Source organism: Panthera pardus, unplaced genomic scaffold (genome assembly GCF_024362965.1).
Source record: "Panthera pardus isolate Hobbes unplaced genomic scaffold, ASM2436296v1 HiC_scaffold_17, whole genome shotgun sequence".
NCBI lineage: Eukaryota > Metazoa > Chordata > Mammalia > Carnivora > Felidae > Panthera > Panthera pardus.
The window spans coordinates 16,456,014-16,480,526 of record NW_026526732.1 but is presented as its reverse complement, the minus strand read 5'-3'; the positions used below and the strand labels follow the sequence as shown (position 1 = coordinate 16,480,526).

General features: G+C 47.1%; 1 protein-coding gene across 2 annotated transcripts in view; it reads left to right on the top strand.

Moving 5' to 3' along the window:
- Nucleotides 1-972: 972 nt before the first annotated feature.
- Nucleotides 973-24,513, top strand: part of PLEKHG1 (pleckstrin homology and RhoGEF domain containing G1) — a 229,908-nt gene continuing 206,367 nt past the window's right edge. For both annotated transcript variants that reach the window (XM_053904384.1, XM_053904383.1), the window contains exon 1: nt 973-1,201. The gene's annotated coding sequence lies outside the window, so the exon portion shown is untranslated. The remainder of the gene's footprint in view (nt 1,202-24,513) is intronic.

The window sequence follows — 24,513 nt, the reverse complement described above, 5'->3', positions numbered from 1 at the left end:
TTTCAAATCTTTACTGCGATCTCCGTAATCATGTACATGCATAAAAGTAGACAAAAGGGGGAAAGTCAACAACAATAACAGCTAACACTTATCCAGGCTTTACTACCCGGGCTTAGACTCCAAGCCTGTCTGGTGCATATCTTATTTAAATCACACACAGCAGCTCTTTGAGGTAAACACTACCGCTATGATCCCCATTTGACAGGTGAGCGAACTGAGGCACGGAGAGGTTAGCTAATTTGCTCAAGGCCACACAGCTAGTCACTGGTAAAGCTGAAGGTCTGTAAACAAGTAATGTAAGAACGTATTCCTATAAATCAAGTAACCTAATAGAGTCAACAGGCAAACCATAGGTCTGCCTGTGCCAGGATGGGTAAGTGTGAAGAAATCACTCGGGATGCCTTTAAGGGTCACCGTAGGCACCTTTGGCTGAAGTCAGAATTTTACTACACAGCCGGTGCCTTTAAACATTTATCTGGCTATTACAAAGGTTAGTCTTCTTTGCCTTTTTCACTTTTACTTTCTCTAAGCAAAGGTTATTTGGTACATTAACTTAGGTGATTAGGGTAATGATGCCTGAAACTCTGAGATCCCCTCTCTTGTTACATGCTAGTACCCCAAAGCTTCTGTGTAATAGTAGGATGTTGACTTAAAGAAAATTATTTCGGGTGTTCTCTTAAAGAAATCGTGTGGGAAATTATCATGTCCAGGAGAAAGCTGGACCCAAGGATCCCGGAAAATGAAGAAAAATGATGCGTCTGCGAAAACGGTAGCTGGGATTTAAAAAAAAAAAAAAAAAAAAAAAAATCCCCCCCCCCCGGGGGGTTTGTAATTTGACTGCGCTCTCTGGCAAGGCTCCAGTGACAAGTCCAAGGGCTTCGTCGCGCTCGTTGGCTCTCCGCCCCCCCCCCCCGCCCCCCACCCCGCCTCCCCACCTTGCTCGCCCCAGGCCGCGGGGAGGAGGGACGGAAGGTCCGCGGCGGGCGGCGGAGCCCGCATCCCGGCACTGGGAGGGGCGGGCCCGGGCGCGGCCGAGCCGGGGAGCGCGGCCGAGCGGCGGGGCCGAGCCGAGGAAGAGGAAGTGCGAGCCCGAGCGGCGGCGCAGGGAGCTCGGCCGGAGCCGGAGCCGCAGCCGCGCAGCCGCGCCGTCCCCGCCGACCTGCGAGCGCGGCTCCCCGGCGCGGGAGCCGCCCCCCGCCCGGTAAGCGCCGGCCTCGCCCCGCCACCCGGGGTCCCCTTGCAGGGATGGGGCGGCTCGTGGGGAGCCCCCGGGGGGGGGCGGGAAGGGGACGCGGGGACCCTCGGCCCGCGGGCACCCCAAGCCGCAGGTGGAGGCGGCCGGAGCGCGGCGCCCGGGGCCCCTCTGCCCCGGCGCGCTCCCTCCGGGGTAGGGGGGCGGACGGTGTCCCGGCGCGCGCCCCCGCCGCCGGGGACCCGGGACCCGCCGCTGCCCGCCGCCGCCTGGAGGGGGCGACCCGCCGCCGCCGCCGCCCGGTCTCTGGGCTCCCGGTCCCCGAGTCTCGACCGCCGGCCCCGCGCTCGCACCCTTCCGCCCGCTCCGAGAACGGGTTTCTGCGTGCACCCGGGCGTGTGACCAAACCCAGCCCCACAGCTCAAACGGGACCGTCCGAAAACGGGACACGACGGCCAGACGGCCGAAGCCGACTCCCCAACAGCCATCCCGGCGCCCCCCCCCCGCGCCCCCCCCCCCCCCGCGCCCCCAGGACCCGCGAACCGCGGTGGGAGTCGGAGGCCAGGGTGCTGAGTTTGGCTTAGGGGATCCCTGCCTTGGTAGGAACTAGGCTTGGTGTCCCGGCGCCCAAATATGCTCCCTTGGGGCGGCGGGGGGTGGGGGGGGGGGGAAGTTGAGGCGCCTCCTCCGTCACGGGGGTAAATGGTAACACCTGGTCCGCTGGGACTCCGCCGGCGTTCCTGGCCTCGCGGGGGCTGCGGGTGATGCCCGAAGCCCAGCCCCTCTTTGTGTCCTCTGTTGAGAATCTGGTTCCCAAACCAGAAGCCGAAGGAGGTTCTAAGGGGGAGAAGTTCAGCTGTTAAAAGTTTCTTTCCGTTCATCGGAAACAGTGCGGTGGGTGACTTTTTTAAGGGCGCCGGCGGAGCCCTGTTGCGTTAAGTGCTGGTCCTTAACGCTCCCTTTGTAGCACCCTCGGGGGGCCATGGCTAGTGCACATGTTTTTGAAATCGCTGAGTGGGAGTCCCGTGGAAGGCTGTTTCCAGCCTGCATCGCGGAAGACAATGTCGATCTGAGAGGGAGAGTTGGTGCGGGGGGCGGTGGGGGTGGGTGGGGGGGGGGGTCCAACGGATCGGATACAGAACCACCTTGTGTTTCGGATTTAAACCGGGAGGAGTCCAGCACGTTGACCCGAGGTCAAATTGGTCGTCTCACAGAATTCCAGGCCTAGATAGGTCGTGCAGTGCTATGAAAATAGTTATCAAGCGTTAAAGTCGCCTTCTTCTGGCTTGTCAGTTTCTGTAGTTGGCTTACTTTTATTAAAGAATTTATAGGCTTCGGACTCTAATTAGACGCTGTTAAGACATTTCCGAGCCCATCGCGTGGGGAATAAGAAAACTCTGTTCTGACTTGAGATCTGAGCACCGCCGTGTGCCCTTAGCTTCCCTCATTATAAAGTGATGTACATGAACCAGATCGTTCCTAAAGCTTCACATTCATCGCGCACCCAGTGATATTTATTTGCGTTACAATATTCAAGACTTAGACACAAAAGTGACAGCTTGACATCTGATCCTTTACCGTCTGGATTCCTAATTCTTCACTTTGCTTTCTATCCGATCTGAGGCCCCTGTCTAAGCCACCAAACCACCTGAAGAAATGTTGTGCCCAGAGTTTGTCCCGTCTTGCTGACCTCATCGTTAGTGGGTCGTCCACAGCCATCACTGCTTGACCTTGCCTTTCTCTCCCGCATCCGTTCTCCGAAGCTCCCCGTGGAGGCACAAAGTGAGAAACCGTTATCTAGCAGCCCCGTGCATGCCCTACACATGCTTGCCTTGATCAGTTTTCCCTGCTCATCTCCAGCTTCCCCTTGGGCACCAATTCCTTCGGTGACTTTGCTAGGGATGAAGCCACCAAGTACAAGCTTAACTATTTCCATGGGAGACCCGATCTGTACCTCGGAGAAGTTAAACAGACACTTTGCAAGAAACAATAGAAAGCAGCAACATAGTCTTTCAAAACCAAGAATAAACCAGCACTCTTTTGTTCTCCTGTGAGGATATGATTTTCAAGGGATTTCATTAAGATGTAATGGTTCGTAGTCGGACACGTACATGTGGGGAATGCTTGAGGACGACTGTGTCTTTTGAGCTCTTAGTAAACAAAAAGCAATTCCTGGGTCTATGCTCGGATGCTTCATGGCCGCAATCTGCTTCTTGTGGGCTGCTCCCCCCTCCCGCTTTCATGGCGGGTGGTTGGTCTTTCAAATAATTGTCATCTTTTAATCCTTCTGCAGGGATGGTTAGACGCCTGGAATATTAAAGCTAGGATGGATCCTGGACGATCTAGTTCAGACCCTACATCTTAAGGGTTTGGGAAGGTGCCAGTGGTGAAGAACAAGTTCTCTGGAATTAACTGACCTGTGAATGAAGTTCGCCTCTCTGCAGCTCATTAGCACTGAGACCTTGACCCCTCTAAGGAAATTGTTTAGACCTAGATTATTTTGGAATCAGGAGAACGTAACAATTATGGTTGGTCACTCTCTCTGGATTATCTCACCTTTGCTCATTTCTTCCTGCGTAAATTTAGGAAATAATGGCCCTTTCCTGTGGAGTCATACTGAGCATTGATGATTATTAATGAGATAATTCATTGTGAGTGCTTGGCACATTGTGTGCTTTAAAGATGATTATTTAGGGGGCGTCTGGGTGGCATGGTTGGCTGGCCGACTTCGGCTCAGGTCATGATCTCACAGTTTGTGGGTTGAGACCCGTGTCCAGCTCTGTGCTGACAGCTCGGGACTTAGAGCCTCCTTCAGATTCTGTGTCTCCCTCTCTCTCACGCTCTATCTCTCAAAAATAAAATAAACATTAAAAAAACTAAAGATGATTGTTGTTGATAAACCAAGTCCCAGGAGTGAGTGATTTTGCTGGAGGTTACATAGCTCTGGACTGGCACAAGTGTCATTTAGCCCAGGTTCACGTGTCTTTCTCCCAAATTTCACTACCTAGAAGTGATGGTGGTATAGGGACATATTTTTTCTTAATTTTTTTAATGTTTTTATTTATTTTTGAGACAGAGAGAGAGAGACAGAGCATGAGCAGGGGAGGGGCAGAGAGAGAGGGAGACACAGAATCCGAAGCAGGCTCCAGGCTCTGAGCTGTCAGCACAGAGCCCGACGCGGGGCTCGAACTCACGGAGTGTGAGATCAATACCCGAGCTCAAGTCAGACGCTCAGCCACCCAGGCGCCCCAAGGCATATTTTTTTTTTTTTTTTATCAAGTGTAATGGTTCATTCTTTCAGAAAAAAAAAAAATCACGTCTCTTTTGTCTTAGGAAAAACATGATGTCTAAAGCAAAATGGTCATGTAGTTAGCAGGGATGGAAATGGAAACATTTTCTAGACAAAGACTGTAAGCAACTTAGTACTTGTATGTGTTAGGCATCACTAATGCTTCGTCACAGCCTACATCAGTCTTGCTTAATAAAATGAAAAGTTGACCCCAGACCATTTGGGCAGCCAGAGCCGTGGGCTCTGTGCCCAGTAGAACTTGCCTGTAGAACCAGCTTTCAAGTAATTAAGAGATAACTACACGTCCAGCTTTTTATTGCTCATGCCGGTGAAAAAGCGACAGATGTTTTAGCAAAGATAATAGAAACATAGGCTAATCCTCCTGGTAAGGGAGCCCAGGTTTGTTATAGGCTAACTGAGCCACAGGTTATCCAGACGCTACAGAACAGCTTCAGATAACGCCTGGGTGATTCCCATCCCAGTGATCAGGAGTTGACTGTGTATCTAGAATAGTCTTCGTGTTTGAGTCATGCTTTGCTATCTTTTCAATCTGTATACACAAGGTTACTAACAAAAACATGTTTTTCTGAGGAGATATAAGCCAAGTAAAAATTTCCAAACCTAAACATCTTTTGGTAAATATTGAATTCCTCGGTGATGGAAGCTAAAGTATGAGGTAATCATGGATCCCCAAATCCAGAACCTTCTTCTTCCTTCCCCCCGCCGTCCCATACGATCCTGGAGAAAAAAAGGAACGTGAAGGATGCCAGGCTAAATTTTGAAAAAAGATTCCAGCTACACTGGCTTGATGTACTAACCCGATGGGAGGGGAGTCGGGGTTTTCACAGGTCTTCAATTAAGAAAGTTGTTTTCGTAAGCTTTAATAACCAGGATGCTATCAAGCCCACAGAAGCTCCTTACCACCAGTATTAGGAAGGTAAAACCATTAACAGCAGTTGGCCAAAAGCTACGAGGCACGAAAGTGTAAGGAGGACATCTTTTTAACGTATCACAGTTGAAATTGGTGTGAATCCAGTAATCGCTAAAAATTTAGAATTCGCATAAGAGGAATGACTACCTCAATAAATTATCGTCCCGTTAAATTGGCTTTAAGTCTTGAGGTGGTAAATAGATCTAGCTGTCTACGTGGGTAGTCACATTAGGCACTAACTAACGTGACTTGTGTCGGAATACAGATGGAGGCGAGTGATAAGAAGTTGTTCCAGGGGCGCCCGAGTGGCTCAGTCGGTTAAGCGTCCGACTTCAGCTCAGGTCACGATCTCACGGTTCGTGGGTTCGAGCCCCACATCTGGCTCTGTGCTGACGGCTCAGAGCCTGGAGCCTGCTTCCGATTTCTGCGTCTCTCTCTCTCTCTTTCTGCCCCTCCCCTGCTTGCACTCTGTCTCTTTCTCTCTCTCTCAAAAATAAACATTAAAAAAAAATTTTTTTATAAAGAAGTTGTTCTAGATCGGGAGGTGGTACACATTTTCCTGTAAAGAGCCAGGTGGAAAGTATTTTCTGGTCCCTGTATGCCTATGCCATATATTTTTTGATGGAGAGGGTTGGGGGATGTTGTTTGGTTACCGTCCTTTGAAAATGTAAAAGCCAGTCTTTCCTTTTGTGGCATGTGGGTGGGACAGGCTGCGTGCTGGCTTTGACCTGTCCCAGTAGTTGGCCACCTCGGTCCCAAATGAAATAGGCTGTGTTTGTGCTGTCCTTCAGTGTTGTTGCAGAGACCCAGAATAAAGAATTTAATAGGCTCTATCAAAGCTGACTCAATATAAACGGACTTATAATCAAGTCTGCTTTGTTGTGCCTTTTTCTAATTGTGCTCTATTTTCTTTTTACACTAGCCTTACAAGTCTCTGACGTAGCCTTCAGTTCCCGTAGGAATGACAGTATCAAAGTCCAGTATTCTTCCTTGAGTTAGATGCTGAATGGGAAAGATGCTTGGCTGGGATGGAATAAAGCCCACGCTGAAATGGGTTATTGATGAAGATGATTAATGACATGAAAGGAAGTCCAGACCCCCGAGCATGGCACCCAAGGCCCTCGTACCTACTTTTCTTGTAGCCCCTCCCACGTGTACTCGACGTCCCTGTCAGTCACCTCGCAGAGCCCTGAGCGGGCTGTGCTGTCTCTCATTGATGGTGGAATCCTTCCATGCAAAGCTTAAATATCCATTACTTCCACAGGGCCTCTCCTCACCTTACCAGGCAGAGACTTGGACACCTGCGCTTATTGCCATGTTAACACAGGACCTTAACACGAAGCACTTGGAAGGATGGAGGAATGTGGTGATCCCGAGTAGACAAACAGTACTTTTCAAGGCTGAGGGGGAGTTTTATTTTTCTCTGTAGCTTCAGGGATCTTCCCACAGATCTTTGGACAGATCACAGAATCGGGTACAGAACTGTCTCCAGGCTTTGTATGTGATGCACGGAACAGCCTAGGGTCTGTGGGTCTGGTTTTTGAAGTCAGGATGCGCCGAGGACTAGTCCTGGCTTCTGCACTTAAGCTGCTCTCTGCCGTCCCATCTTTAAAGTACATGAGAAGAACGACTTCGTAAATGCTAGGAATAAATGAGATTTGCCTCTGTAAAGCATTCCGTTCAGAGTCTGATGTGTTAGGAATAGATCAATAAGCGGTAACTTTCCTCCATTCCAGAGCTGTTTATTGAGAGGCTACCCTGTCTAGAATGATACCTGCTGCTTTTCTAGGCATAGGGGTGAACACAGAGATGTGGTCTCTGTAGAGACGTGATGACTGAGGGAGAAGACTCAGGGTGAAGGGTGGGCCACCTTAGATGGGCACTCCAGGAAACCTCTCAGAGAAGGCAACGTTTGAACTGTGACTTTAATGATATTGACGAGTTCCTGTCTCATCAAATCCGAGATACTTATGAAATACGCCATTTTTTAATGTTCCACTAAGAAAGGAGAAATTCTGTCAACGAAATTGACACCATCCCCTGTAATATACATCCGTAAGTTATGAAAAATGTACGTCGTAACATCAAATGAAATTTATTGATATTTGTTGCTATATAAATGTGCATCGAATACACTCGTGCTCCTCTGTGGTTGCATACAAGATTGGGCGCCAATGGTTTACATTCTAACTGAGTTTCTCTCTTCTGTTTCCTAGCTCTGAAAGACTGACTCAGATCTGCCAAAGATAAATTAAGAATACAGGAAATTAAAATATTATGAGACAGTGTAGGACATTTGTGATCTAATGTGTTTTTTAAATAGTTTAAAACATCCACTTTGGTCATTTAAATGAACAAAGCATATCAGAGAATCCTGTCTGAGTGGAATTGACCTACACGTACCTTGGGTAGGAGTGAAGTCGAGCAGTTTCTGCATCTGGATAATTCCTTTTGGCAGCTGTCTGCAGGGATGTGTGAAACTTTAATGCACATAAATGCCTTTCTAGGGGGTAATGAAGGCATTAGCTGGAGTTTACGTTCTTCTGTTTTCTAGAGTTAATTTAACATAACTGCTCCTCTCCTCTGTCTCCCAAGGGGCCGATCATTGTTCTGACTGTGTACGTCCTTAATAATGAAGTGGAAGGGGCTCCATATAGAGTCAACCCCTTTCCTCCTCTGGAAAACCTCCGGCTTTTCACACTCCAAGGAATGTTCTCTTCCCACAGTTCCCCACCCTCCTCCCTGTTCAGAGGGTAACATACTGCTTAAGTCTTTGCTTTCTGACCACCCTCTAAATTCTGAACCTTCATCAAGTTTTTTTTTCTGTACCCAGTTTGGAGCCTCATTGTCTCTCCTTCTCCAGCTCTCCCCACCTGCCCAAGGTTCCTTTAACTCCTCAGTTTCTGGATGGATGACTCCATGAGAGTTTTGACAATACTCGGCTATTTCTAGCGGTCGTAAAGTGTCCTCTGTGAGGCTCGGGTTTTAATTTCAACATGGCGTGCAAATCCTTAGTGCACGCGGTGAGCACACCTTTCCTTAGACCTTCCTGGGGTCTGTTCCTTTGGGCCCCGCCCTCTCCCAGTGGTCGACTGAAGGCCCAGCAAAGTCCCCTTCCACACCGTGCCTGATAAGGGGGGAGGGGGGGTCCTCAGTGCTTGGCCAAGGAGGAGGTTTGTGCAGGAAGCCAAGTGCAGACCTGTTTCCCTTCCGGGGCCCCCTTCTTCCTCCCTCCACCTTCTCCTGTGACTGAAGCCCTCATGTTTTGGGAGGTCTTCAGAATCAATACCAACTCTAGCTGAAATACGAGTCTTTGCAAACAAGTAGATGCAAAGGGAAGGTCATTTGTAGGCATTCCAGGGATGCACCTTAACCACAGTCCAGCCTGAGGATGATTTAAGGCTGTTCCAACCTGGGACTAGAAGCTGGTGGGGGGCGGGGGGGAGGGGGACATGAGGCCACGAGGAAGGGGTGGGGGCACTGAACCAAGGCCATCAGAGTTCAGCTTCCCGGGGCTGTGTGATGACACATGGTCCTCAAAGACTAGCATCTGTGCTTCTCTGATGTGCTGGGAGAGAGGGAAGACTAATCTGGAGCATAAATATACGATCCTGTGTTTGTTCCCTTTAAACTGTGTAAACCTGTTATTAGTTTAAGCATCTGTGTTGAGCTGAAACATTATCGCTGCCTCCAAGGAGGAGCTGGGAGCTGGTCTGAAACAGCTTACAGTTTAAATATTCAGGTGTCTCACACTTCTTACAATGTGACTCACCTGAACACCTGAATTATGAACCCCAAGAGTCAGACTCGGGAAGATAGGATTACCTAGTGGGGGACAGCAGAGCATACCGGAGGAGATGTAGCCTCTAAAAGTTGATGTTTTAAAAGAAAAACCTTCCCCGGGGACACCTGGCTGGCTTAGTCGGTCGAGCGTCTGACGCTTGATTTCGGCACAGGTCACCGTCTCGTGGGTCGTGAGTTCGAGCCCCGTAACGGGCTCTGCCCTGACAGCGCAGAGCCTGCTTGGGAATCTCTCTCTTCCCCTCTCTCTCTGCCCCTCTCCCCGCTTGCGCTCTCCCTCTCTCAAAATAAATGTTTAAAAAATGAAGGAAAAGCTTCCCTTACCTCATGCCTTTCCCATCATAGATCAGAACTTGTGGGGAGTTGCTGAGGAACGATGAGGGTGAGGCTGTAAGGGTGATGAAGTGATGGGAACTGGGCGCGTCGATGGGCTGCCTGGGATTGGCTCTATCCAGAAAAGTGCTTGGGGAACTATTTGGAGGCTTTTAGAATATAGCTATGGAGCAAAATCTTGGTGGTCTTGGCTTTTTTCCACCACTCTTCACTGTGTATACCAGATAAATGCTTGTTTTCCCCTTCTCGCCTTGAACAGTCGTTTGGGTTAAGCTCTAAGGAATGCCATTTAATCACAATATTTAACGATATCTGATCTTGAAGCTAACATGCTAAGGGGAGTAATGTGAAAATAATGTGTCTGTGGCACATGGAACCCCGTACCCTGTCACCACAAGACGTTACCGCTAGCAACTTAGCATCCAGATGACTTCCAGAAAGTGTCCTTATTCGAAAGCACTCTTATCTTTCTTGTTCTGCCTTTCTCTTTAGAAGCAACCCCGCTAGGAAAGCAAACACTAGGAAGTTCTAAGAATTAAGTTGTCATGAGCCCCGCAATAGCAACACGCTTCAAAATCCAGAAGAGCCCTGAGGAACGAAAAGCGATTTGTTTCGCTCTATGCTCTGCCGTATCAAGCTGCGATAGCATCTACTCTAATACTATAGTTCAAGAAATTTCCAAATAGGGAGTTAAGCGGCGTTTGCTTTAACCTTCTTATATAAGGGACGGAGAGAGCACACGTCTGTGCCAGCAAAGACATAATAGCTAGCAACGGCTATCCTAATTGGGGTCACTAATAGGTACAATAAACACGCTTTGCAAATGTTCGGACGCTATCTACCCTACCCTTGAAAGAGAAGGTTCTTATTGGGCACTCCAGTATGCATAACAGATATGGCAAGCAAATGTCATACTTCCTTGCTCTCTTTGCTTACTTGTGCTCCTAGTTCCAGCACTGTTTCTGTGGCATTAATTGGGGCGGGGGGGGGGGGGGGGAATCGTATGCATGGCGAAGAGAAACTTGTTTTTCTAAGGTCTGAATCCTCAGACTTGAGATGTGGGAATAGCCTGGAATTGGGCAGTCTCTGTGTGTCATTTGGAAGTTATCTGAAAATGTCTTCTGTGATGGGGCTAAAACCAGATAACGAAGATGTCATGAGATTTCCATGTACCATGCGTGGATAGTGCCTAGTAAATAAGTCCTTGCTAAATAGTGGCTCTCTTGGTACGTTCACTGGGTGTCACGCTTCAGTTTTATTCCTTGCTGCTAGACACAGGAACGACGAGCCCCCACGAAAACAACTCAAACAAAAGCCCATGGTAAAGAGAGAGGGAAGAAGAACACATTTTTCTGGGTCTGTGTTACCGTAGTGGAGACACGATATTCATTATACTTGAGCATCCCGATTAGAATTAGTGTATTCAACAAACATAATTTCCTGAATTCTGGGGATACGTGGAACAAAGCAGACCAAATCTGGAGTGAAGGGGAAACTCCCTGTAGTGAGTTCCCTAAAGAAAAGAAAATAGGGAAATGGGGTGGGGGTGGGGCTGGTTACATGGGGCCAAGGTTTAAATAATAAGTGACCCTGAAAAGGTCTGAGGGGAGAACATTCTATTCTAGGCAGAGGGGGAAAAAAAAAAAAAAAATAAGGGAGGAGGACCTGAGAGAGAAATAAGCTTGGTGAGTTCTAGGAAAAGAAAGGCAGGCTGTGTGTGTTAAATAGGGGAGCCACAGTGGGTGGGAGATGAGGCCGGAGAGGTAGGCAGGACCTGGATTGTGTAGACCTTTATAATATCAAAGGCCTTTCCCATGACTTAAAAGGGCAACGCAAAGCCACCGGAGGGTTCCAAGCAAGGGAGTGACATAATCTGATCGATGCCCTGTCATCACTCTGGCTGCTGTGCAGAGAAAGCACTTCGGTGGAAAGTTCTGGAAACAGGTACAACAGTTGGGACGCTATTGCAGTGGTACAGAGGATGCTAGCCGAGGAGGTGGCAGCAAGTGGGTTGATTCAGAACTGGAACTCTTCAGATGGTACAGCTCAAGGCGAGGGAATGTATGCGGATCGGGAAGGAGCGTGGCTACTGTTACTGTGTCGACCTACGTGCTTCCCAGTCTCCATCTTTCAGTTCCATCGCCCTTTCTTTTCTGGCTCCCCTAGGAGTGGCTGCTGCTCCCTGTGAAGCCACGACGGCTCAGCTCCCCTCCCCCTAAACTCCTTCGTAGCCAAATACCCCATCCTTCCAGCTGCTCAGCGTCCCGTTGGACCTCACTTGTAGTACGTACAGTGGGGTATTTTTGAAAACCATCTCGTTGGTCTGCCTTCCCTCGCACCACGGTGAGCTCCCTGAGAGCAAATATTTGAACAAAATAATCTGTCTTCTGCTGGTTGAAGTGAGCGTTAAGAAATCTGGGCAAAAATCTTAGTTTTCACAAATTCGTTTAAAAAAAGGAGGCTTCGAGTAGGTAGCTAAATACTTGAAGAAGAAGGCGGAGAAAGAAGGAGAGGGGGAGAAGGATGGAAAGGAGAAAAACTGAGAAGGAAGTGAAAGACGTGGAAAAGGAAGGGGAGGGAGACCCGCCGGAGAAACCCGGAGGGGGTCTGACTGAACACTTCACGAAGTCTTCTTTGGAAAGGCATTTGTGTTCTACTGATTTTCTGCAAGAGGCGTCCAGGAGCTGTTGGTTTGAAAGTTGCATGGGTCTGTAGAAAGCGTGGTGCTCTATGAATATGTATGTTCCTTGCCTGCCTTTCACTGGCTTATAGAACACTTGGAAGCTCACCCGTGCTTATTCTGGAATAGAAACAACTCTCCGCGAAACTGGAGTGGCAAGAAGTCTCTCTCATGTTCCAGCAGTTGAGTGACCGCTGTGCATTTCCAGACAGGAGATGAGCCCTATGCCAACTCTATAAACACACTTTCTAATGCATGGGGAGGGCACCTCAGGCCTGTTGCTAGGTCGTGAATCTCCTGGGGCATGGCGACTGTGTCCTCTTCATCCTCGAATTCCCAGCAGAGATCATAGTCGCTAGGTGCCATTGACCTTTAATTAACGATTGGAGTTTGGTCCAGTTCTCGATTTCCACTGTAAAGTGGAAATCGAGAAGTCTGACGTTCAGCGCTGATGTGTGGGTTTTGGACGAAAACCTTAATTTCAGTTTACCGACGTCGAGCTTAGGCACGTAAAAACAAGTTTCAGAAGCCTGGATGTGTTACTCTCATATTCAGAATTGAGCACTCTCCTTGGGAAAAAAAAATGACTATGGCTAAGCCACATTGTTTAGTGTTGTTTTCAGTGGTGCAATGATTGTCCTCTTATTTGGAAGTTGAACTTATTAAGACAGGTCTTCGAAGGCTCCCTTTGTGTTAAAAGGGAATGGATTCCGGTAGCCTAGTTTTAGTTACTAGGCCTATTAGGAAATAACCAAATGAAATTTCTTTCAGAATAGTCTGATTTAAATTTTCTGGCTCAAGTAGTGAGGCCCTATTGTGTTTTAAAATAAATCAAGAGAAAGACTGTGCAGTCCGCCTGTCTGAGCCTCTCACTTATTCACATGCCTTCTGGGATTTATCTGTTGGCCTTTGCACAATTGATTCAAAGTCACCCACCCAGAATTGGGTTCCTAATCTCTCTTTCCAGACCCACCTCTAACTTCCTGGGATTGTTTTTTTCCCTCCTTTTCCAATTCTCAGTTAATAGCACCATAACCCACTGGTCCCAGCAAGCCATTTGCCTTCTCTCTCCTGCCTTGTCCAGTCAGTTCGCGATAACTTCCTAAATAGTTCTCAGCCCATATGCACTTATCCTTGCCCCTTTCTCATCCTTTTAGACACTTAGCTCTTGCCTAGACCATTAGAATTGTTGAGCCAGCACTGATATCTCTAGAACACAAATCTGACCGGTGAATACATTGTCAATGGGGCCTCTTCCAATGGCTTAACCCAAAGGAAGGATGGATGGTAGAACTTAAGGCACAGATAAAAGTCCTAGGTAGAGGGCCTTTAGTATTTCTCTGGTCACATTCCCCTGCTTCTATCTCAGCTTCAAGAGACGTACTGCGTGGGCTCCACCTTCCAAACATCCAGAATCCTGCTGCTCTCACTGGGTCCAATTCATTTGCCCTCTCTCGCTGGATTAGCGCCAATAAGTTTGGAACTCGTCTCCTTGCTTAGATGCACGCTGTCTAGTATGTCTTTTCTACACAACAGCCAGAGTGATCCTGGCCATAGGCTGGGGCGGGCTAATTCAGACTCCCTCAGTGTTTCCCCGTCTCACTTGGAGTCGAAAGCGAATCTGTGGAACAGCCTCCAAGAACCTCCCCAGTTGGCACCCGCCCCACTCTTTCTCTCTGACCCCATCGCCTGCTCTTCCCCACATGCTCACTCTGTCTCAGTTCACTGGCCTCTTTGCAGTTCCCAGATAGACCAAACAAGCTCCAGCCTCGGAGTGTTTTCATGACCTCTGCCTGGAAAATTCTCCCCTGGGTATCAAAGCCTTACTGTCTCCCTTCTTGCAATTCCCTGCTCAGGTGTCTCCTTATCAAAGAATTCTTCCTCATCATGCTTTATAAAATAGGAACCCCCCCTCACCTTGCAAGCCATATCCTTCTTACCCTACTTCATTTTTATTCATAGCATTTATCAACACATAACAAAGGAGATGTTTGTTTCTTGTCTGTTCTTCATGAGAAGAGAGTCTTTGTGTTGCTCTCACCGTATTTCCAATGTTTAAAAACAGTGCCCAGCACAGAGAGAAGCTGACACGTTTTTTTGAACAAATCAATTTCACCATTGCTATCTCTTGCCTCTAGTAAGGTAAGTTCTGGGCTGTCTGTTACTGTTAGACCACATTCTAGAGTGAGATCAGCCGCCTAAGGTGCTGTGGGGGGATGTGGGTGAGTGGATGGGTGAGTATTTAGGAAAAGACGGGGTGGAGAACCTGTTCTGTGATTCCACCCTCTTCCGTTCCTGTGCTCATCGGGCTTCTGAAGACATTTGCTCAGGAGGTCCCCCTGGGCCGCTTGCCTGCCAGGTCTGCCCTCTAGCCCCATCTTACCCAGAAAACCTTACTCTTGACGGCTCTCCCGTATCTGCCCTCCACTCCACTCAGGTTGCTTCTCCACACCCTGCCTCCCTCCTCCACGGTGCGCCCGGCCCCAAACAACCTCTCGCAGGTAGCAGACGCTCAGAACATCATCAAGTCACTGCTTGATATGTAGGTCTCCTCGTTTATCCTTCGTTATCCAAATGCTACCTACCCATCAAAATAGGCGGTGTGGTATGACCGTTACATGCTTAGGCTCTGGAACTAGGCTACCTGATTCCACTCCGGATTCCCCCACGTAAAGCTGGCATGACTTTGGACAAGCTGTCTGGCCTCCCTAGCCTAGGAGGCACCTTCTTCTCGGCGTCTCCCTCCTCCCTTTGTGGCTTCATTTTTCTGCATAGCACGTACATCTGTCTGACTGACGGCGCTGTAAATTACTATGTATCCTTTTAAGCTCCTCAGGGAGGAGTCCCTCTTCTAATTAAAGAAATCTCCAAATAAACGCGACTAGAGAAAATAGCATAATGCACCCCCATGTATTCATCTGCCAGATTGAACAACTGTAAACATTTTCACCAGTCGTGTTTCCCCTTGAACCTCCCTCCTCTGCTTTGGAGTAGTAAAAGCAAATCTCAGCTCTCATGTTAATTTCACTCATAAATATTTCAATCTGTATTTCCAGCTGATAAGCACACTCTTCCATCCTAAACGCCAATTCATTAATATGCCTACCTTAATTAATATCTGTTCTTATTCCGTCTAAATTTCCCTGTTGGAGCAGAGCTTTTTTTTTTTTTTTTTTTGCCTGATTTGTTGACTGTCACATCCCAAGTACATCATAGGCCCTGCAACATGTAACTGAATGAGTAGAGAAATTCTATCCTAAAATTTTATTTTTGAAAGACAACTCCATAAAAATGTTAGAAATGGTGATTGCGATCTTGGGCTAATGGCAGAAAGCCCCCCCCCCCCCCGACTCATCGTGTAGTTGAGGCATAATTCTGTCTTATGTTTACATGTACCGGAGAACTGAGACTGGTGTCTTCGATGAGTTCTAACTTGGAAGAGGCCATTTTTGAACCTGCTGCACTTGCCTCAGAGGATGTGAAATTCCATTTCTCGTCGCCTTGAGCAGGGAATAAAGATAGCCTGGTCCATACTTTCAGAGTTGAACGGACTGCCCTTGAATGTGAGCTGTGCTACCTCCTAGCTACTTCTTCTTCCAGAAAATGGGGAGGACAGTTGTAACTACGGCATCGGATTGTCATGAGCACATAATAATAGCAGATAAATTGTTGACACAGTGCTTGGCCTTTAGCAGCCGCTTAATGGACAGTTGAGATCTCCCCCTTGTCACCAAGCCACTGTTGTTGGAACAGTCTCCAAGGCAGGAGCTCCCAGGAGAGAGAGAAAGGCCAGCAAGGGTTGATCGGGGGCAGGGGACCACCGAAGGGAAGCTGGCCCTCGCCAGTGCTGCTTCCCCAGGACTTCCTCCCCTCCGCCCAGACTCTCTTTCGCCTTCTGTGGAGGTCAGCCCTTCAGGGTTTCTTACTCGTACTGTGATTTACTAGGGAATGGGAAAACAGTGTTGTCGTTTTACTTCCGGGCAGTATACCGCCCCTTTGAGGTTACTTCGAAGAGCTTTTACTACGAATAGTGAGATTTAAAGAAATCCTTTAAAGAAATCCACTGAGGGAACACTAGGGGAAAATAGTTGCATGAAAATCAGAGTTTGTGCTCTCTTGAATGAATGACCGACCAGGTTACACTCTAGATTCCTATCTAAGTAAGAATATTTTCAAGCACACTGGGCTCCCAAATGAATCTGGGGACATACTGGTCTTGTCAATAACATGTTGGCAAATCGGTTCTCAATGAGTTTAGATACAAAACGAGTTTCCTCTCCATCATTCATCTAATACATGCACATGCCTTCTCGATTTCATGATTTGAAGAAGTTGCCCTCTGTTTCCAAGTCTGCACCTTGCTCTGAGGTGGGTTAACTTGGTATCTGAGGTGAATCAGGCTTTGTATAAGCTACAACCCCCAAGCTCAATCTCTCTCTACGGCACATAGAGGTTCAAAAGCGTTAGATCCAACTCCGATCACTTTACCAGAACACACACCGGTGCGCCCTCTCCTGCATTCCATATCTATGCCCCCGCCCCTCACACCAACCCCGAAGTACAATCCAGAATTCTCTGTTTGCTCTTGCTTGGCCAATTTGACCCTCTGAGAGCTGGCATCAGCTTGATTTCCTTCCTCCTCCGTTGCAATGCTCCCCCTTTCCAAATCTTGAAATTTTGTAATACTCCTGCATGTACTTAAATTCTCACAATGGGAAAAATATACAGATGTAAAGCCACATAGGCTAGAATTTTTTGTGAGAACAGTCAGAATGAAGAAGGATGACAGTGGGCAGAGTCTGCTGTGAGGAATACAGTGGAAATTCTAAATAAGCCGTATGGAGCCTGGAAGGGGCAGGGCATCTGGGGAGCGGGCATGGGAGAAGGGTGAGGCAGTCCAAGAACCAAGGTAATGGGTATGAAGCTTTGCCTTCTGGTTATACCGAGAAATGGCAGACTCAAGACAGATAGATATGGTGGTGGAGGTGGCAATGGCAATGACACTGACGTTGACTGAGCACTTCCCAGCCCAGGCAGTGTTCTAGAGGCTTTGCGTACACTTACTAATTTCATGCCCGCAAGCACTTTGTGCACAACCATCCCCATTTTGCAGGTGAGGAAACTGAAGTTTAATACCGGTTAGATAGATCTCTTGTCCAAAGACACCCATTTAATCGATGGCAGCGCTGGGATCAGTGCCCAACGGACCAACTCCAGATCTCATGCACATAGTATGCTTGGTATATGGGTTGGGGTTGGATTCAACTGCCAGTTGGATTCAACTGCCAGTGGTATATGGGTTGGGGTTGGATTCAACTGCCAGAACTCACAGGTCGGAGTAGGTCCAAGGCCAATAGGTAGCTCTCTGCTCATAGGGACCCAAGCTCCTTCTCTCTTATTGCACTGAAAGATATCATCTTAAGTATGGGCAGCCATTTGTCTGGTTACAAGTGAGGATTGCTTTATTATAGAAGAGAAGAGTGGCTAGTTGGGGGACGACTCACATGCTAAGAGAAAAGGAAGGTGACATTGCAAGGTGTGGCATTCCAGAAGGAAGGAGCACGTATAGTCAGAGTCACTGAACTGTCCTGCTCGAGTGCCTTGCCAAACTGTGGCTTATGGTAGCTTCCAAACCACTTGATTGACAACTGAGGCGTCTTCTCTGAAAGCAAAAACCGTACCTAAAATATTTAAGATCTGGCGGGATGCCCCACTTAAGTACAAATAAACATTAGATGCTAGTGTTTGATTAACAACTGGGCATTTCCAACTAACGCTTCATTTTGGCAAGAGCTGTTTACTAAGAGTCAGAAGCAGTTTCTTCTGGAGAGGAAGCTTCTCAAGATGCTAGTCACCATAGGATGTCAGTCATTCATGGTGACATCAGGAAACACCTGAAAACCGATATGATCTGCTTGCTTCCATCGGTTTAATGTCTTGTGCAGACTTGCTTTTCTCTGAAAGAGGTGTGCTGATCAGACACTTGCTTGAAGGACTCCACGTGTGGAGTGACCTGATTAATCAAAGAAATGATTGCGGTTTCAATATCCTCATTCCACTGTGATAGGAAAAAAAGCCATTGGGAAATGCGGAAGCTGTAGAATTAAGACCTCCGTTGAGTGTGGGATGATTTCAACACGATTGAGAGGATTAGAAAGAACATCGAGAACTAGAATAGCAAAGATGTTTTTTGCCAAAATGAGGAATTTGAAGAAGGGCAGTTAAGTTGTGCATTTTCAGAAATGTAGATTCTGTGACTTTTCTTCTATTGCATATTCCCAGAGAATTACAGGAAATCCTCTGTAACAGGGTATCCTGAGTTGGAGGTTTGTTAAGTTAAAAAAAAAAAAAAAAAGCACCACTCATTTGGTGGCAGGCTTCTGGTGAAGATTATAGAATCCATTTATGCTTCACTGAGTTTGAGGAACAACAATCGCTTTAATCACACTTGTTTTCACGGTGGCCCAGGGAAGAATTAAGAGACTTCCTTTCTAAAAAGTTTTTGCTAAGACAGCACTTTTCTTTTCCAGTTGAGTCAATGGGATTGTCTTCTATTGGCATTCCAAAATCAAACTTGATGCCCTAGTGAAATGTACAAGTAAATTGATGAGAAGGAATTAACCAGTTCATTACCAGTGTGGCAAAATAAACTTGGGCTTTAAAAGTTTTTAAACTACGCAAAGCTCTGGGACTTTTAAAAAAGGCTATTTGTTAATGTCATGAAGCCTTCTGCAGTGCAAAACTCTAAATCTGCTTGCCAAAGTTTCCTGTAGGACTCAATAAGGTTTTGGTCTAATAGAAGTGTTTATCTCTTTCCAAGCTGCCCAGGAGAGTTCAGAACGGTGATACTGATGGTAAGTGGGGAAGAAAGCCGCCTACTGGTGTGAGCGGGCTTATGAGGCGGAGTGCAGAGAGCTCACCAGGGTTTATAAATGCAAAGGATTTCCTTCCATTCTCTGAGGCCATTTGACAGACAAACGATTCCAGCTTATTGATGGGCATATCAGCAAGCATTGTTTTGTGGGCGGCCTGGGGTGTGGGAACAGGTCTTAAGGGGGCGAGGGAATAGATCCAAGCACAGGAGGATGGAAAGTGAATATGGTGCACGTGCTGGTGAATGTCTAACAGCCTACTGGGGTGGGGGTAGGGAGGCGTGTGTGTGTGTGTGTGTGTGTGTGTGTGTGTGTGTGTATACACAACACACAAAGCACACAATTTGCAAATAGTGATAAAAATACAAAATGATTTGCACAGAATGCTTTTTTAATGTTTGCCAAACTTCTTGTATTCGTAATCAACCCGTTATTGAGTGAATATAGTTTCGATGTGAGTACTGTTATTTTCTTTCACATTCATAAGAGGAAAGTGAAACAATGAAGATGTATGTCAGAGTTTCACTCACTCATCAATGACATGACTTCTGTACTGAATTGAGAGCTGGATGAATATTTCCTCATTTTTTTTGTGCTATTGATACAATGTTACAGCTATAAACATAACACCCTTTTATGTTTTAATCTGCATTATTAACTTTTTCATCACTTTCTTAGACATAAACAGAACAAATCACGCCCAGACTTGTAGTGTTTGCCAACTTCCAGGGTGTAAATGTCCCCACTGTGGCTACTTTTGGTACCAATATGACATTAATTGAATGCAGACTTGGGAAGAAATATACACTAGTCCACCATTAAAATAGTATTTCTACCATACAGATAAAGTAGATATCAATGACCTCAAAAGCATTGGTACTGGCAAAATAATTAAGAGTGATGAGTTTGGGGCATTTATATCTTTGTGTTTAATATAATTTAATTTAAAGTTCATATTGTTTATGTTTTAATGAGGACTTTAACCTCCGGCTCGCAACATTCCTGAAATTTAATACCTGGCTCTTGTGAGTTGCTAAGGAAGAGTCTTCAGGAGGAGGGTACCCCCTTTCAGTCCAGGGAAGCAGAGAGGAAGCATAGCAGACAGCAGTCATCTGGGTAGTTTCTGACCCGACAAAACATTTTGAAAAGCAGCAGTGATCTCCCTCCAAGTGTGGGGCAAACTAAATAAAGGCAGTCTCTAAATTACTGAGGACAATTAAAAGCCAAAGGGTGGTGTGGCCCCTGCCTGGCTACTGCTAGGGACGTCCCCAGTGGAAACGCCAGGCTTCCGACTTGGGGGGAGAGGCAGTAGCCACAGAGCAAGAGGAGGGTGTGTTAACTTTGTGAAAGATCTGCCTGTTCAGAAACCAAAGGGAAGAAACCAGGAAAAGCAAAAACCAGTTTAGACATGCTTTGGGGACAGATTCTAGACAATTCGACTCCAATGGTGACTTTCCTCAAACTGCTACCTACCGGGAGATCCATGTGATTAAAGCCTGGGGGTGGGGGTTCAAAGGTCACCTCTGCCCTGTGCTTGAGGTTCCTTCACACTCCTGCTTGCTTTAGCTGGTCCCACCTCCACATGCCTCTGTCCCCCCAAAACACTCTCACATTCTTGCACATGCTCCCCTCTCCCGCCCTTGTAGACGGGTCTTTCGCTTTTTCCAAACTTGCATTAGCTCATACCATCACCCAGCTCAGAGGAGACTCAGGATTCACACTTCCTTGAAAGGCAATAGAAGATTGTAAACATAGGCACATTTCTGACACGTTTGCAATGAAATTAATCCAGTATTAGCTGCTTTATTCCTAATGCCACTGAGACCCTCCGTACTAAGGAAGCAGGTGGTTAAGTGGGAAGGTAGGCAGTTGGAGAGCAGGGAACCTTTGAGGACCCAAGGGAGGCTTTAATGGAATGGAGGGAGGGGTAAGGAAAATAAAATGTATCTTCTAGATGCTTTCTTTCCTCAGACTTGAAAGAAGAAATGTCTTTTTTTCTTCTCCCTCCCCCTTTTTGCTCCCCACGGCTTTTCCAGAGACTCGGGGCTCAGCATAGCCCCAACTCTGTTCCTCGCAGGAGCCAAGAGTGAAAACCAAGTCTGAGTTCTCGCTGGGGTGACAGAACTTGTAGAGGACAACCCGTTCGCTGCCCGGACTGCTTACGGTTTTGGGCGTGAAATTGATTTCTTTTTCCCAAAAGATGTGTTTTGAGTCAAGGTGGGTGTTTTGGAGCATTAACGCTGACATTTATGATGCCACATCTTATAAATAAATGCCATGTTTTATTTGGTCACAAGCACACGATCGTTACCGTCTTTATATTTTCATGGTGTTTGTTTATTCTTATCTTTTGTCCTTGTGTTTACCTTCATCGTATGTTTCTTGGGCCTCTGTGTATAACGTTTATTGAATTTAAAAAAATTTTTTTGATGTTTATTTATTTTTGAGAGAGAGACAGACAGACAGACTGTGAGTGGGGCAGGTACAGAGAGAGGGAGACCCAGAATCCGAAGCAGGCTCCAGGCTCTGAGCTGCCAGCACAGAGCCCGATGCGGGGCTCAGACTCATGAACTGCGAGATCATAACCTGAGCCCAGGTCAGACGCTCAACTGACTGAGCCACCCAGGCGCCCCGACGTTTCTTGAATTTTTAATCTGAAAGGAGATGTTGGTGGATGTGAAGGGAAAGAAAAACACTGGTTCAGGTTTGGTCATTAGCAGTAACTCCAAACCTGTGCCCCCCAAATCCTTGTCTGGCCATCGGCAGGAAGTCCCAGGTGCTGGGCAGCCTTGACTGTGTCCTCGTGGCAGGAAGGCACCTGGACTCAGTTTCCCCTCAGCTCTGTCCATTCCCAGCCACCCTCGGGCCAGACCTGGCAGGTCCTCATCCCACAGGAGTTTGCTACAGCCGCCTGGCCTGTCCTTTGTCCCTCCAGACCCCTTCAGTATTTGTGCAAGTGGGGAAGGGCTCTATGCAAACACTGTCACTCCCTCTGTGACAGTGGGCACTCCACACCCGTTTTGTTTTTTTTTTTTTAATTTTTTTTTAGCGTTTATTCATTTTTGAGAGACAGAGAGAGACAGAGCATGAACGGGGGAGGAGCAGAGAGAGAGGGAGACACAGAATCGGAAGCAGGCTCCAGGCTCTGAGCCATCAGCCCAGAGCCCGACACGGGGCTCAAACTCACGGACCGCGAGATCGTGACCCGAGCCGAAGTCGGCTGCTCAACCGACTGAGCCACCCAGGCGCCCCTCCACACCCGCTTAATCCAAGTGAGGGTGAACAGAGCCAATTGTGTGTTCTATTCTGCTTGTCTTGTAAATTGCCAGATCTTTCTGACTGACGTGGCTGTCTTTTGTGAGGTCGTCTAGACTTCTGCCGTAATGATGAGTATGTGCGTGTGTGTTCGTTCAGGAAATATCTGTGCGCCAGTTCTGTGCCAGGCGCCATTCGTTGGTTGTGTGGGTGCAGGGGTGAGCCACACTGGGGGTCTGCCCTCTCGGAGTTTGCATTCTCTGCAGAAGACGGACACAAACAAGTCAACGTCGAACGTTTTCAGGAATAACCAGCGCAGTGAAGAAAAGTAAGGCAGCGTGATGGGATAGAGAAGGGATATGGATTCGGAAGGGTGGGCTCTGTTTCTTAGGGTTACCCAAACACATCTCATTGGTTGATGTTACAAGTGGTAGGCAGAGGAAGTAAATAAATCTGTACAATTCATCCTGCCTCCCAGATGCCTAAAAGCGTGTAAGTCTCTTTTAGGGGAAAGAGAAACAAACGGGGCGGGGGGGGGGCGGGGGTTTAGAGTAGCCCCCTCCCTTTTCTAAGGAGAAGACCCAGTCGATGGCATTGTTTCAGCGCATCTGTCACAGAGGAGGTAGCACTTCCTTTTGTGTCCAGTAGATACGGAGGCTTAACTAAAATCTTTTGTTGTTGTTGTTCTGTAGGAAATGACTGAACAGAGGCCGCTTCTGTCATTTGTTAAGGGTCCTGCATGTCAGGGACACATTCTTAAAGTTTCACTTCTCTTTACACCGCAACTCACTCTAGTATAATTCACCAGGGGACGCTGAAGTCACCTTGGACATGATCGTGCCTTAAACCACACAGGTGTAGCCAGAAAGAGGAAGACAGATGGGGAATCCCTGCCCCCCCCCCCCCCACTATTTTGCAAGTTAAATGACCTTGATGGTGGCGGGGAGTGTTGGGGGGGGCATTATATATTTTTCTGAGAGTTTGTGCTGTTTGGGGTCAATGACGGTGCTGTCTTTTAGTCGAACTGTGTGAGGTCGTAGGCACCGTTTTAAATATTGCTTAGTAAAAAGCGTTAGCAGGGCATTTCAGTATTTGTTGTTACAAAGTTTCTCAACTCCACATCCCTTGGAATCATCAGTATCAGAGATCAGCAGTCTTCAGAGTTCGGTCTGTGGTTCACATGTGGGTCCCTAAGACCCTTTCAGAGGGCCCACAAGGCCAACCTATTTTTATAATAATACTAAAACATTATTTGCCTTTTTTACTCTCTTCTCTCACAAGGGTGCTATGAAGCTCGCCAGGGACTATATGCCATATGATATCACAATATTTCGAATGCTAAGGTAGATAGGAGAAGCCAGCTGTCTTTTTTCCATAAAGTCAGATAATCAAGAAATGTAGAAAACTGTAAAACAATGCCAGCCTTCTCACTAAGTGTTTTTGGTTTAAGAATTTTTATGTTCCAGGAGCACCCGGGTGGCTCAGTCAGTTAAGCGTCCAACTTCAGCTCAGGTCTCGATCTCACAGTTCGTGAGTTCAAGCCCCATGTCGGGCTCTGTGAGGACAGCTCAGGGCCTGGAGCCTGTTTCAGATTCTGTGTCTCCCTCTCTCTGCTCCTCCCCCACTCACGCTCTGTCTCTCTGTCTCAAAAATAAATAAACATTTTAAAAAAAATTTTATAAAGAATTTTTATGTTTCATTAAAGTGTTATTTATATTAACATGTAATGGGTTTTGTGAATGTTATTTTAAAATAAATTAATACAGGGCCGCCTGGGTGGATCAGTTGGTTAAGCGTCCGACTTCGGCTCAGGTCATGATCTTGTGGTCTGTGGGTTTGACCCCCGTGTTGGGCTTTGTGCTGACAGTTCAGAGCCTGGAATCTGCTTCAGATTCTGTGTCTCCCTCCCTCTCTCTGCCCCTTCCTCTGCTCGTGCTGTCTGTCTGTCTGTCTCTTGCTCTCAAAAATAAATAAAAATATTTTAAAAAGTAAATAAAATAAAATAAAATAAATTAGTACATATTTTGAAAATCTTCAGTTTGTTCGGTTTTAGCTTCTCATATGATAAATGTTAGAATTCATAAACCACATGGTCAATAGCTCTTTGGGGTCCTCGGTAGTTTCTGAGGATGTAAAAGGGATCCTGAGAAAAGTTTGAGA